The sequence below is a fragment of the Triticum aestivum genome, chromosome 4A (assembly GCF_018294505.1).
Source record: "Triticum aestivum cultivar Chinese Spring chromosome 4A, IWGSC CS RefSeq v2.1, whole genome shotgun sequence".
Taxonomy (NCBI): Eukaryota; Viridiplantae; Streptophyta; class Magnoliopsida; order Poales; family Poaceae; genus Triticum; species Triticum aestivum.
The window spans coordinates 550289650-550299711 of record NC_057803.1 but is presented as its reverse complement, the minus strand read 5'-3'; the positions used below and the strand labels follow the sequence as shown (position 1 = coordinate 550299711).

Genomic DNA, 10062 nt, shown 5'->3' with positions numbered 1-10062 from the left:
GCTGCACGACTTCTGGTGCTCATGTTGGCGCCTCGTTGTTTGTGTATGGTTGTACCCTGGCCGTTTTCCGGCGAGATATCCATTGACAAATACGTAGTAGATCAATACAATAGATACTTCATCCGTCCGCGAATAATTATACTTCTAGCTTTTATCCTAAGTTAAAGTTTTAAAATTTTGATCAACTTTATATGGAAAAATAGCAGCATTTATGGTACTAAATTAGTATCATTAGATCCGTTTTGAAATGTATTTTCATAATATACCAATTTAATGTCATATACGTCACTGCTTTTTTCTATAAAGTTGGTTAAATTTTGAAAACTTTAACTTAGGACAAAAGGTGGATGTACACATATTCGCGGACGGAAGAAATATGTGAGTTCACCAAAGAGCAATCAACCTGTCTGGGGAGATCAGCTTGCACTTTCGTGTGTGTCTCCACCAAGAGGCGGCAGGCCATCTTGCGGTTCAGGATCGCAGAGAAGTCCTCTCGTGAATGGCGTGGTGAAAGGAACTACCTGCAATTACTAATTTGTCCTCAAACTAAAATTAAGACCCCAAATCATATCAACCACTGCATCAACTTAATACTACCCTTCAATTTGTGTAGTATGATGTACCGTAAAAATTCTCTCCATAATCGGGAGCTCGATTTTTTTTTTTGCATTCTTCATGGTCCTAGTGCAACGGTCTTCCCCAGAAGTGTAGTATTTTCTTGTGTCAATCAAGGCATTATATGTAATTGCCTGTATAGTTCAGTATTCGTTTGTAAAACATAATATAACTATAAAAAATTCAATTCAGAAGAACATAAAGATGAGCATGCAGCGATTACAACTTTTTTTATTCCAAGATGTTCATGGCAACAATCAGCTGACATGGTGTCTTAAGGCAAAGGGAGGGGATGAGGGGAGGTTGCTTCTAAAGGAGGGCAAGCAGAACCACAAATGCATTCTTGGCTGGTTCTAAAGCATTTATCTTGCTCCAATGCACAACAGAAGCACAAACCATTTGGGCATGGTGGAGGATTCTTTTGGCACAAGCAAATTTGGATCTTGCTGCTATTCATATCATCAGATCTTTGAGCTGCATGCAAATAAGTGTCCACATTAAACTAGGTAATTTGTAAAATTATGCACAAATTCACAAAAATTAGTAATGTTTCTTAACTAGATCGCCAAAAGTAATATATAGAACTAACAAATATCTTTACGAGAAGTTCACCTAATTGTTGTTGTGTACTCACCCTGAGAAAATGTTATGAGACATGGAAGAATGATCATCACGAGCATAATCATCTTGCTTCTCTCCATGGCAATATATGCTTTCAGATATGAGTAGTATCTTCTACGGAGTACTTGCTAATTGCTACATGTTTCACACATATATATATCCAACCAATCTGATCTATGTTTAGGTAACAATTAATTGTGCCGATCTATGCTTATCCATATTAATTACCAGAAATAAAATGCTCTATATTTGGTGAGTAGTAAATGCAGCCATATCCTTCAAACTTTGTAGTGTTGATTATTCAACCCTGGAAATAAAAGGGAATCCCTAGGGACTACCATTGGATGGCATCCCCGTGAGTGGTGGATGATTCACACATGTGAAAAGAAATAAGGCTGGTCGTAATGGTAGTATCATAGATAGTATCATGCATGCCAACTAGGCAATTTTGATGATGTGTCATTGCATTAAATGAAAAAAGAGATGATGGAGTATCATATTATGATACCGTATTATAATAAATGTTATACTACTTTGTGTCATGCATGGTAATAAATAGAGTACTACATGATATTATTATATGATACTATGCATTAGGGAGGTAGTATCATATGCATGATACTATTATATAATACTCCCCATTACAACCAGCCTAATACATCTCGTTAGCTTAGTGCGTGTACAAGGTGTTACCTTAGAAAAATAAATATTGCATGCAGAAGAGAGAACCAAATAAAAAGGTTTGCCTTCTCTAAATTTATTTTTGACGTCATGCCTTCTCTAAATTAGGACACGATCTATTATCAACAATACCTCTCACCGCATATATAGGTATATAAGTATCTCTCTCCTATATACATAGTAATATACTCCCTTCGTTCCTAAATATAAGTCTTTTTAGAGAGTTGATGAATATGACTACTATATACAGATGAATATAGATGTATTTTAGAGTTTAGATTTATAATATCTCTCACATATATATAGGTATATAATATCTCGTCGCGCCTCCCCACCCGCCGGCCGCCGGGCGCTGCTCGTTGTGCCTCCCCACCCGCCGGCCATCGCGCACTACTCGTTGTGCCTCCCCACCCACCGGTTGCCGCGCCCTGCTTTGAATAAAGATGGTCAGCTGATAAAGAACTCCATCCACACGTTATGCATGAATAAAAAAATTGTATTCATTCACAAAATATTTAGCCTTGTACTCCCTCCGTTCCATAATTATTATCATGGTCTTAGTTCTAGTTGAACTAAGACCATGACAATAATTATGGAACGAAAGGAGTACCGCTCAAAGTCAATGTATAACATAACCATATATCTAATTTATTTTTCAAGGGAGGGCACGATGGAAGATTGCAGATGAGAAGCCACAGTCGGGAGCTTAACCTTTTTATCATTCTCCATGGTCCTAGTGCAACGGTCTTCCGTTAGAATGGTTAGTACTTTTGTGCCAATCACAAAAATATACCTTAAAAAGTTCATACTCCCAGTAGTTCATGGCATATATAGTCCAGGCTACACTTTGAAACAAAACAATATGACTATATATCAATTCAATCCAAAGGAACATAAAGCTAACCATGCGATGATTATAACTTATTTCTTTACTCCAAGATATTCATGACAATACTTTTCATTGCAACAATCTGAAACAGTGTACTTGTCACATCAGGGTTCGTGCTACAAGTAGATCGTATGGAACGATTTCGTTCAATTATTCGCTCCTCCCTGGAGAACCTTTCATTCGATCCGGGAGATCTCCAAACCGAACGTCATGTGGACATCGGGGTTCCTTTTTTGCGGGGATTTTCTGTTACACGTATTGGCCTCTCTTTCTCTTAGAGCATCTCTAGTAGACCTCGTATAACATCGACCCGCAAAACGTGTATGCAGTTTGCGGAAAAACGGCTTTGCGGGTCGGCGTTGGCGGCGGCAGAGTCAAACCCCGTAAAACGGACCCGTAAAAAAGGATATTCAGGAATATGCTCTTTTACGGGTCGGCTTTGCGGGGTCTGCTCGGGCGCCGCCTCTGCCGGCCCGCAAATCCGAAATTTGTATTTCAATTTCACAAATGAAAATACATTTCTTTACTTTTTTATTTTCTTCAACGGCATTGGATACATAGTAACTCATCAAATCTTTGCTAGAATTGTAAGACCCAAAAAAAACCACAATTATGCATTTTAGAAGATATCCAATTTCCATAACTGCTCCCACTAGTTGGAGCAATATCTTCTCCATGCATTTGTTGTTGATCTGCGGATTCTTAATCTTGCATTCTTCATTCTTCTTTTTTGGCTCTAAAGAAGTAGGTGTTGCTTCCCCTCTACTTTCTTCTCTAATTGCACATGCAGCCATATCATTAGCCTCAGTTCTACTAAGGAGTGCATGAACATCTATTAAATTTCTTTCTATCAGTAAATCAATGTATTCTCCTTCCCAAAACCAAAATGAGCATCCATCTTCCTACACACATGACGATGTTCAAAGTGAGCTATCGCAATTGAACCGAAGAATACGGTGACAAAGCCGAAAGGAAACAACACATACCCCGTCGTTTTCGTATTTGAAGAACACCCATCCATGGTGCTTTCGCGTGCCAGAAGTTAGCTGCAGCACTGTCCGCGTGCAGTCGTCGCACTGTATGAGCGGCATCGGCGAGTCGATGAGCCGCCGAGCGAGCGCCGAGCCTGGCGGCCGGCCGGCCGAATCCTTGCCGGCAAACCGACGGCGGTGGCTACAAGACGAACCCGTACATGCGTGCGGTGCTGGGGCTTTGCCGGGACTGCGTGGGGTGCTTCCCGACCAATCCATGGCTTGACGCAGTCACCGGTGATCGGAAACGCTAAGTCCGGCCGCCACGTCGAACAGCTGCCGATCCATAATCGGGAACTCAACCTTTTTTGGCATTTTTCATGGTCGTAGTGCAACGGACTTAGAAGTGTTGGTATTTTCTTGTGTCAACCTTTTTTTTGCTGGTGACTGTCAATCAAGGAGATATATCAAAAACATTGCCTAGATAGTCCAGTATTCGTTTGTAAAACATAATAATATAACTAAAAATTAATTCCAGTTCAGAGGAACATAAAGCTGAGATGTAGTGATTACAACTTTTTTTATTCTAAGATATTCATGACAATACTTGTCACTGCAACAATCTGACATGGCGTCTTAAGGCAAATGAAGGGGATGAGGGGAGGTTGCTTCTAAAGGAGGGCAAGCAGGACCACAAATGTATTCTTGGCTGGTTCTAAAGCATTTGTCTTGTTCCAATGCACAACAGAAGCACAAACCATTTGGGCATGATTAGGAGCTATATATAAGGCCCTCTCGCTCGCGTCGCCTCCAGGAGGGCGACTCGGGCGCCCCAACCGCCGCCGCCCTCGACCTTCCTCCTCCCCTTCTTCCCCGCCGCCGCCGAAGGAGGCTGGCGAGCGAAGCTCGCCCGGCAGACGGCGGACGGCGGACGGCGGGCCTTCCACCTTTCTTCACGAGGGGATCCTCTAGCTGAGATGCATCGGCGTCCCTGGGCGTACAGCATGGAGGCGGAGTTGGCGCGCTCGGGCGGCGGCCCGATGGGATCCCGGCAGCGCTGCCGGGGCTGGCGGCGGTGGATCTGGGGTTTCTCGCCCCAGATCGGTTCTCCTTCGGGTGGTCGGGCTCGGGCGCTGTCCGGCGGTCCTAAGCGGTGGCGGGCGTTCGCGTTGGCTTTCCTCCTTCACCAATCTGATTGAGGGCAGCCGAAGGCGTTGGCGTGATGCCGGATCCAAGCACGGTGGTGGCGGCGTCCCCTTCAGGGATGACGGTCGGGTGGTGGGTCCTTGTGGCGGCGGATCTTGGGATCCCGCTCCCGGGAACGTCACAGGACGCGGCGGCCCGTGCACGAGAGATGAAGTTTCTTCGAACAGATCTGAGTGAAAATTTGCTTTTGACTACTGCAAAGGCCGCTGGTGGCGGCGCTATCTGTGTCGTTCCCTTCTTGAAGGCATCGCCGTGGAGAAGTTCAAGGTCACTCTCTACTACCTTCGGGGGAAACCCTAGATCAGTTGTGGGGAAACCCTGCCCTGTCTCCCCCGCGTGACGTCCTGATGTTGGGTCCGGTAGAGCTCATCCATGCTACCGCCCGCCACGTCTCCGCTGTGTTGCGACTTTGGTGAGGACAGAGCAGCCCGCCCCGTCTCTGCCATGCGACACGATCTACTACCTTCGGGGGAAACCCTAGATCAGTTGATCGGATGATGGCGACTTTGTTAATTTATTTTTGACGTCATGCCTTCTCTAAATTAGGACACGATCTATTATCAACAATACCTCTCACCACATATATAGGTATATAAGTATCTCTGTACTGTATACGTAGTGATATACTCACTCCGTTCCTAAATATAAGTCTTTTTAGAGAGTTGGTGAATATAGACTACTACATACAGAAGAATATAGACGTATTTTAGAGTTTAGATTTATAATATCTCTCACATATATATAGGTATATAATATCTCGTCGCGCCTCCCCACCCGCCGGCCGACGGGTGCTGCTCGTTGCACCTCCCCACCCGCCGGCCATCGTGCACTGCTCGTTGTGCCTCCCCACCCGCTAGTTGCCGCGCCCTGCTTTGAATAAAGATGGTCAAGTGATAAAGAACTCCATCCACACATTATGCATGAATAACAAAATTGTATTCATTCAAAAAATATTTAGCATTGTACTCCCTCCGTTCCATAATTATTATTGTGGTCTTAGTTCTAGTTGAACTAAGACCATGACAATAATTATGGAACGGAAGGAGTACCGCTCAAAGTCAATGTATAACATAATCATATATCTAATTTATTTTTCAAGGGAGGGCACAATGAAAGATCGCAAATGAGAAGCCACAGTCGGGAGCTTAACCTTTTTATCATTCTCCATGGCGGATATTCATAGGAGCGGACGAGCACGCCTGCTCACGGAATCACTAGGCATCCGTTCGCATCGGGATCGAGGCCACTGAAGGTATTATCGGGTGTATACATTGTCCAGAATGAACTATCCGGCCCATATAGTACAGGGGCGGACCCACATCAATAGTGGACGCTCGTTTGGCACTTGGGAGGCAATACACCTGGGCCAATAACCAGGAGGATCCTACATATGAGAAACTGGACAGGGTGTTGATGTGCCCTGCCTGGGAAGAAAAATATCCATTGACTATTCTACAAGCCTTTGCTAGGGAAATATCTGACCACACTCCTTTGTTCTTAGACACAGGGGAGACACAAACAATCAGATATACATTCAGATATGAAAATGCTTGGTTTTTGAGAGAAGGTTTTAAAGAGTTGATATATAAAACATGGAATGAAAGATACAGAGGGAATGTGTTGGAAAGATGGCAATTAAGAATGAGAAATTTGAGGAGGAAAGCCAAAGGATGGAATAAAAACATAGATGCTTGGTATAAAAAATCAAAATAGAAATTATTCAAAAACTTGATGAAATAGATAAGAGAGCTGAGATAATGGGTCTGACTGCTGCAGATAGAACTGAGCAGAGAGAACTTAGAAAGCAACTTAAAAAAATTATGACACAAGAAGAAATGAAGTGGATGCAGAGGTATAAAGACAAAGAGATTAAAGATGGTGATGGAAACACTAGATACTACCATGCAAAGGTGAATGGGAGGAGAAGGAAAAACAGAATAATCTCTTTGGAACAAGAAGAAGGGATTATAGAAAGAGACCGCAGCCTGATGGATTATATTACCAAATTTTATAAAAACCTTTTTGGACACCCTGAAGAGTCTAACATATCCTTGAGGGGAATAGAAATGGAAAAAATAAATACACAGGACAAAGAGGAGCTAATGTCCCCTTTTTCCTTAGATGAAATTCATCAAGTAGTTTTTGGGATGAAAAGAAACAAAAGTTCAGGGCCTGATGGGTTCCCTGCTGACTTTTATCAAGATTTTTGGGATCTAGTTGAGTGGGATCTGAAAGCCTTGGTTGATGGGTTTGCTAAAGGGGAAATTAACATTGCCAGGCTTAATTATGGCATCATTACCCTGGTCCCTAAAGCCAATGATGCCAAGCAAATTCAAAAATTAAACCTATTTGCCTATTGAATGTGAGTTTCAAGATTATTACAAAAGTTTTGATTCACATATTAATTAATTGTGCCGATCTGTGCTTATCCATATTAATTACCAGAAATAAAATGCTCTATATTTGGTGAGTAGTAAATGTGCCATATCCTTCAGATTTTGTAGTGTTGATTATTCAACCCTTGAAATAAAAGGGAATCCCTAGGGACTACCATTGGATGGCATCCCAGTGAGTGGTGGATGATTCACACATATGTGGAAAGAAATAATACATCTCGTTAGTTTAGTGCGTGTACAAGATGTTACCCTAGAAAAATAAATATTGCGTGGAGACGAGAGAACCCCCAAGAAAAAGGTTTGCCTTCTCTAAATTTATTTTTGACATGATGCCTTCTCTAAATTAGGACCTCATGCATCAAATTATTTACCACACAATTATTTTTTTTGAAGTTCTTTGAATTTTTTTAGTATTTGTTTTGATTTTTTTCTAGCAGGAGCAGATGAGCCTGGGCACCGATTTGGATTTCGACTATATATTATCAACAATACCTCTCACCATATCTATATCTATATCTATATCTATATCTATGCCCACTATTAAATGAAGGTGATATTCTTGATTTCGTCCTGCTTCATTTGATCCCGCTTCAATTAATTTCACGCACGCTATTCTGTTTCATTACTTGACATCCGTTTTGGCCCAACAGAGGAAGCCCATCTGGCGGCGTTGTGGCCTAGGTCCGGAGAGCTGGCAAAAAATAAAATTATCGATGGAAGGGTTCGATCTCATAACCTGCCAACCGACCACGCATAATTTGTCCAACTGACCTAGTTAGAGATATGAGAAGACCTTTTTTTCTCCCGTTGCAACCCACAAGCCTTTTTGCTAGTATATAGATATAACAGTATCTCTCTACTATATACATAATAATATACCCACTCCGTTCCTAAATATAAGTCTTTTTAGAGAGTTGATGAATATAGACTATTACATAAGATGAATATAGACGTATTGTAGAGTTTAGATTTATAATATCTCTTATATATATATATATATATATATATATATATATATATATATATATATATATATATATATATATATATATATATATATATATATATATATATATATAGGGTCGCGCTATTCGTCACCCTGGGTGATGAATAGTTATTCATCACCCCCTCTCTATTTTGACATCAATGCACCGTATTTTTACGTTTCGCAATTTTTTTCTTATTTCATATATAAAAAGAGAACGTAAGAAAATATGTACTCGCCGTAAAAATATATTTTATGTTACGTAAAATTACGAATGCAAAAACATAGTGTAAAACATACATAAAATGTGATTTTTCTGGTTTATAACCTATATTTTTATTTTTTATACCAAATTTTACATATTGAATCAATATGCATGTAACTATTTATATTCTAAACGTAATTTATTTAGGAAACGATCATAAGATTACCTCGGGTGAAGAATAATTTATTTTGTACCCTGGGTGATGAATAGTAATACTATATACATACACACACACACACACACATATATATATATATATATGTATATAATATCTCGTCACGCCTCCCCATTCGCCGGCCGCCGTGCGCTGCTCGTCGTGCCTCCCCACCAGCCGGTTGCCGCGCCCTACTCCTGCACAGGGTGTGGGGGAGAGAGAAAAGGGAGGGAGAGTGGCAGTGTGGGTGACGAGTGGGTCTAGCCCGGTCATGCGAGGACGCGAGCGGCGCACAGAGCGTCTGTCTTCTGTCCGCTCTGCCTCAAATCCAGATCAACATTGGGCTGGGAATGGAGCAGAACGGATACAGACCAGACGAAAATGAGGATGCTCCTATGCGTTGGGCCGTTCGTCCTATCCGTTTGACCCCAAACGGACACATCCGAACGATTTGTGGTGGTGCGTTGGAGTTGGCCTTATCATCAATTGCTTGTGTTGCTTCGATCACATCGGCCGAACAGATGTCGCCTCGCGGCGTGGCGGCAGGGCCCGTCTGCCCCTGCCCCGTTCCTCCGTGGCTTGTCCGGGGCAGCGAAAACCTGTTACGTGGTGCTCGCCGCCTCGGCATGTGGTGGCAGGCCCTGCCGCCTCCGCGTGTGGTGGCATGTGCTGGTCTTTTGTGCCATTTTGACTCGGAGATGGTCTATTTTTATCAATTGCATTCGTCAGGTAATCCTTTTAGACAAAAATTCGAGGCGGGCTCCTCTGTCCTCGTCGGAGTTGTGGCGCGGCAGAGACGAGGCGGGCGGTGGCGGGAAGGAGCTCCACCGAACCAAGCATCGGGGCATCACGCGGTGAAGATGAGGCGGGCAGCGGTGGGGAGGAGCTCCACCGGCCCGCGTCGGCCGCCCCGCCTCCCCACCCGCCCTCGGCGCGCCCTGCTCGTCGCGCACCAAGCTCGCCGGCCGTCGTGCCTTCCCACCCGCCAACCGCCGCACGCTGCTCGTCGCGCGCCCCGCCCGCCGACCGCCGTGCCCTGCTCCTGCACGGGGTGTGGGGGGAGAAAAAGGGGTGTGGGGGAGAGAGAAAAAGAGAGAGTGTGTGGCAGTGTGGGTGACAAGTGGGTCCAGTGCGGTCACGCGCGGACGCGAGCGGCGCGCAGAGCGTCCGTCTTCTGTCCGCTCGGCCTCAAATTCAGATCAACTTTGGGCTGGGAATGGAGCAGAACGGACACGACCGGACGAAAAATGAGGATGCTCCCATGCGTTGGGCCGTTCGT

General features: G+C 43.6%; 1 long non-coding RNA gene across 1 annotated transcript; it reads right to left on the bottom strand.

Annotated features, from left to right (window-relative positions):
- Window positions 1–822: 822 nt before the first annotated feature.
- On the bottom strand, window positions 823–1348 carry LOC123082279 (uncharacterized). The gene is made up of 2 exons (XR_006438994.1): window positions 1250–1348; window positions 823–1089 (listed from the first exon to the last, which is right to left on the bottom strand). It is a non-coding gene; the product is annotated as an uncharacterized lncRNA (long non-coding RNA).
- Between the last annotated feature and the right edge of the window lie 8714 nt (window positions 1349–10062).